General features: G+C 48.1%; 1 pseudogene; it reads right to left on the bottom strand.

The window, feature by feature from the left end:
- Window positions 1–342: 342 nt before the first annotated feature.
- On the bottom strand, window positions 343–4,922 carry LOC141325938 (uncharacterized; annotated as a pseudogene).
- Window positions 4,923–5,835: the final 913 nt, after the last annotated feature.

Genomic DNA, 5,835 nt, shown 5'->3' with positions numbered 1-5,835 from the left:
AGGTGCACAAGATTAAGGACCACAGACAGGTCCCACGGCGGAATCAGAGGTTTTGACACTCTGTTCAAACGCCGTGCACCTCTCACAAATCTGCATGCCAACAGGTGTTGACCAATAGTGTTATCATCAATACCCATATGACACGCAGATATCGCCGCGAGATATACCTTAACGGTAGAAAAAGCTCTACCTTTATCCAGAAGTTCTTGCAGAAAACATACCACATCTGCGACCGAACAGAGAAAAGGGACAATGCGCTTATGCGAGCACCATTGCTCGAAAACGTTCCATTTTCTATCATAAGCAGAGCGCGTCGAGGCAGCCCTCGCGTTCTGAATAGTTTCAATCACCGGGGTGAAATATCTCCCCGTGTTGTGTGAGAAAAGGCCAGGGCTGGTAGACTAAAAGCTGAGTTATCTCCGTCAGCCACAGTTTCCCCTGCCAGTTCGGGGCAATCAGTATGACTGAGTGGCCGCACTGTTTTACCCTTCTTAGAGTTGGTATGATCGGACTTAGCGGAGGGAACACGTAAAGCAGCCATGGGTGCGCTAGGGCATCCACACCCATAGGCGCACTGTCTCTCGCTAGCGAGAAGAATAGAGGTTGTTTTCGTGCGATGCGAAGAGATCTACGGCCACGTGGCCAAATCTCTTCCACAACTGATCTACTACCTGAGGGTGGAGTGTCCATTCTCTATACCGAGGTTTCCCCCATGACAGGAAATCCGCCCCCATATTCATTATTCCCGGGACGTGCGTTGCCCGTAATGAATGAAAATGTTTCCTGCCCCATACAATCAGTTTCTGTGCCAAACTGTGAAGCCGAGGAGAACGTGTGCCTCCTTGGCGATTTATATCTGCCACCGTGTTTGTGTTGTCTGATCTGATCAGAACGTGGTGGTTCCACAGAAACTGCACAAAATGTTTCCACGCTAGAAACACTGTTAACAGTTCCAGATAATTTATGTGTGCGCTTTTCAGCGAGGCGGGCCATTTTCCTTTTGCTGTTCTGCCCTCGCACACTGCGCCCCAGCCTGAGAGCGATGCATCCGTCGTTACCACCTTCCTTATAGAAACTACCCCCAGCAGAGTCCCGGATTCGAGGAACGAGCGGTTTCTCCAGTAACTGAGAGCACGCATGCAAAGTGCTGTCACCGTCACTTTGCGATTTAGGTGGCGTTTTGGACATAAGTGTTGAGCTGCTGTCCAATTCTGAAACTCTCTCATTCGCAAAAGCCCCAAAGGAATAACAGAGACTGTTGAGGCCATTAGCCCCAAAAGGCGCAAACAAAAGTCTGAATGGGACTTTGCTCCTTTCTTGAAAAAGGGATAGACAGCTGCGAATTGACATGATGCGCTCCTCCGACAGAAATGCTTGATACTGATCTGAGTTCAGTCTGAGGCCTAGATAAACTATTTCCTGTGTTGGCATCAGGCAGCTTTTTATCCCGTTTATTTTGAAACCTAAGCTCTGTCTCCACTTGGTGCCGTGATGGAGAGCAAAGAAGGAGATCGTCCAGATAAGCTGACACTCTATCATCACCGCTTCTATGCATTTGCAAAACGTTCGTGGGGCCATTGAGAGCCCGAAAGGAACAGTTATGCCCTGATAGGCAAATGTGAGGAATTTCCTGTGTGCCGGGTAGATGTCTATATGGAAATATGCATCTTCCAGAATGACTGAGGTGAACCAGTCTTTCTCGTGAATGAAATGTGACAACATTTTAAATGTGGGCATTTTGAAGTTGTATTTTCTGAGGTGTTTGTTGAGGATCCGCAAATCCAGAATGGGACGGAGACCCCCCCCCCTTTTGGGAATGACAAAGTACCGGGAGTAAAAACCCTGATGGCTGTCCTCCGGCGGCACAACCCGAACTGTCCTTTTCTTTAATAAAGAGGCTATTTCTTCCTCTAGAACCTGAGCTGAGTTCCCTTCTGCGGTTGACATCAACACACTGTTGAACACTGGTGGTTTTACAGCAAACTGCAGACAATAACCCCCGAATTATCGTGGACAGAACCCAGGGATGTGCTGCGCATGCGCGCCAGCTCTCCGCGTGAAGCGCAAGCGGACCGCTGCAGCCCTTGCCCACCAATGGCGCCGTCGCGCCATCTAGCAGGGGAGCTGGGGATTGCAGCTCTGAATTGAATAGTTCAGATTTTTTGTGTGTTTTTATTTTCAAACATTTCGGTGCCCTCGGCCAACTGCCTGGATACACAGGGAATTTGTTTATTTTCATAATCCAAATGTTCTCTTGTGAGCTTCACTCCACTTTTCCTGGTGACACCGTGGGTGGAGGGGGGAGAAAATCTTTGTGGGGCACTGGGGGAACTGGTGCCAACTCCACAGCTGAACTGGTCAAAAAATAACTTTTTCCCTAGGGTTTGCCGGTCTATGTCTGGCTGCCGCTGCTGCAAAAGAAGGTTTTCCTTTTGGCTGTGCTGGCCTATGGTGCGTTCACACCGGACGCGAATGAAGCGGCAAGCGCAAGTGATTTACATGTTAAGTCAATGCAAAGACGAAAATAGCCATCCTGCGGCGCGAAACGCACGAATGAGGCGGCACGAAACGCGCAAATGAAGCGGTGCGAATTGAACGTTTCAAGCGTTTGCCCAACTTTGGCGAAAATTTGCGCCGCGTTTACCAGTCAGGAGCTTGCTCTAGTAGTGACAGAGGCAGAAATCGCGTCTGTTGTGAAGTAAATGTCACACGTGAATGACGCGAATTTCGCACGCGAATGAAGCGAGTAAACTTAAAATGTTCAAGCGTCCAACTACGCGCGCAAGCCGCGTCTGGTGTGAACGCACCATTAGGCTGTGAATCAGACTGCTGTGGCTGAGGAGGTCTGGGGCTCCTAAAAACCGTCTGACCACTCCTCAGAGGGGCATCAAAGCTGGGGCGAGCTGATGGAGGATCCTTAGGAAAGGGTTTTCGGGGGAGGCAAACTTGGAAAGCCTCTCCCTCTTGCTTCCTCAGATCACACCGCTGGCGCATCGCCGTGACTGATGCACCGAAAAGGGCTTTGGGTTCCACCGGAGCATCCAAGAAATCAACTTTCTCTCTATCAGACAACCCTGAAAGTCCCAGCCAGAGGGCTCGCTCACCAACCACTGCGAGAGAGGTGGCATTAAGAGCCCTCAATGCCAGAGCAGAGGAGCGATTTTTTGAAAAACTGAGGCTGTTAGGCGCTCATTGCGTCCTGGCAGTGAAGCTGAGGTAGACGAAAAGGCTGCTTTGCGATTAGGATTGAGATGATGTGCCACTGACAGCTCAACAGAAGGGGGATTTGACATCCCTAGCTCCTCCATGTTGTGCACATCCAGTCTGGAAAACCCTTTCACCGGGACCCTGCGTGAAAAGGGTTTGTCCCAGAAATGCTTCCCCAGAACCGCGGGAATGACCTGCTTAGCAGCTGGGGCACGCAACAGTAGTCACTTGCCGTCATATAGATCTCTCTCCGTACCCTGGCCTGCCTGCTGCGACGGCCAATCAATTGAAAGTTTAGCTGTCGCCCTCCTGCACATTTCAAGCAGGTCAAGGTCCACCTGAGCTGAGGCAGGGGACCCTTCACTTAATGCGCTTTCTGGACGGGAGGGAGTCGACGGAAGAATCGCGTCGTTATCATCATCCTCCCCGTCCTCCTCCAATAGACGGGCGATCGCTTCGTCATCGTCTTCCTCCTCCTCCCTTTCGTCCGCCAGGATCGGGAAAAGAGGAGGGAGCTCTGGAGTAGAGTTGTGACGTTCGCGAACGAACCGATTCTTTTGAACGGCTCATAAACATGAACGATGGGAGCCGAGTCGCGGCTGGGGGGGGAGCCGTTCTTTCTGTCGTTCTTTTTTCCTATGCGTGTTTCACACAGATGCACACAAATTATTCCCGGATGGTCTACTACTTAACTTAAGAATTCGAAGTGCGGATCAATGCACGCTCTAACGGCTAATATTGCCCGACAACACATTGCGCGGTGAACGAGAATCCGATTAGAACTACAAACACGCATAAAAATTGTTTAAAAAAAACTACAAACATGGCGGATACGCGCTACCAGGGACAGGTAGAGAAAGGGGTTTTTGAGATAACTAATCAATGTGTAACCTAATAAATAATATTTAAATAATGTTATCCATGGTATATTTCATGTGCAGCAACATTATGAACTTTTATAATGATAGGTTTGGTCATTAACTTTTAAATGCATCATTATGCAAACACGAGCAAAGTTCTCGGCATAAAAGACTAGTATAAGAATGTGCCTCTTCATTTTTCTCTAATACGGTAGGAAATCAAATTAAACGAAATGTAGATGATATTAACTGACAAGGCAGTTTAAACAGTGACAGGATTTAGGTAACTAAGCAACAGACGAAGTAGTATGTCCCAAAGCTTGCCTACTTTTCTGCTACATACTCAAAAGTATGTACTTTTTCTTCACAAAAAGAGTACATACTTTAAGGGCATAGTATAAGTATGCGAATTGGGACGCAGCAACATACTTTGTACTAAAGGTAAATCCAAAATAGTGATGCCACTGTCTAAGCAGAGGGATGTTGTGCAACCCTATGAAATATAGTGCACACATAACAAATGAAATAATAATAAATATTTCAGAATAATTCAAACTCAGATATTGGTGTGTGATATCTGAGTTTTAATTATTTGACTACAAATCTCACCTCATAATTCCTCCCAGTGATTATTTCCAGGATAAACTGAGATGCCCCCAAACTGGCTTCTTAAAACTGACTAAATATTTAAAAAGAGCCAAAAGAGCCATTCTTTTGAACGGCTCTTTGAAAGGAACGGATCGCCAAGATCCGCATCCCCTCAAAGAGCCATAAATCCCATCACTACTCTGGAGAGACTTCGTCCATAAAATCACCCCAGCTGCACGATGCAGGCAGTTGTTTGGTTTCAACCATGGTCGGGGGAGAAAGGGAGGGGTCCCCCTTATTGGTGGCCGCCACCCGCACCCTTCTTTCCAGAACCCTTGATGGGAAAATAGAACAGTGCGGACAACACTAACCCCCTGTTCACACGGGGTGCAAGCGTCAACGCTTCCCATTGACTTTAAATGGGTGACGTCAAGCTTTGCCGAAAGGAATTGTGGATCCGTCGGCGGCGCTTCACTCGCGTTGCTCGCGGCAGAAGTTGAGAAATTTTCAACTTCTGCCGCGAGCAACGCCAGTGAAGCGCCGCGTCAGGGTTCGCGAGTACCGCTTGAGCATGTCTCACCCCCAAGCATACAATGCACAAGGGATGAGAATCCTTGCCAGATATCATGGCTCCACAAGCACAAGGGCACGGAGTGTCTTTCTCTTTCGCGCCCTCGCTCGCTGCATTACGTTTTGACATCAAGCCGCTACGCACACTGTAACGAGTCGTTTAGAAAAGACAGACCACAGAATTCGTTGTGACACGTTAATTCGCTCGTATGTGCTTTAGCAACAACTCTCACCGTGACGGTAGGAGAAAAAAGCCTCGCTTTTAAGAATTGACTGCGTTCGGCAACGTACCTTAACGGCTCGTCTATGAACAGTTAAGCAGCTAATCCTGGAAAGGAGTAGAAATATCTTCCAAGATCTTCACGGGGAAGAGAACGAGAATGAGGTGCGGACCGTTATGCAGTGATATATATTGGGGAGGCGGGACTCCCGCATCACTGTTGTGATTGGTCTGTCAACTGACAGAAGTGGTGTAATTGGTGCTTCCAGGATTGGTCACGCCTGAGGCGTTTCCCATAGTGAGATACCGAAGGAATGTTTGAAAGAGAACTGCAAAATGGTAATTATTTTACCCAAATAAGAGGGATCATACAAAATACATGTTATTTTT

Source organism: Garra rufa, chromosome 2 (assembly GCF_049309525.1).
Source record: "Garra rufa chromosome 2, GarRuf1.0, whole genome shotgun sequence".
In the NCBI taxonomy this organism is placed as follows: Eukaryota; Metazoa; Chordata; class Actinopteri; order Cypriniformes; family Cyprinidae; genus Garra; species Garra rufa.
The sequence above is the reverse complement of the archived record's forward strand: the minus strand, read 5'-3'. Positions and strand labels throughout refer to the sequence as shown.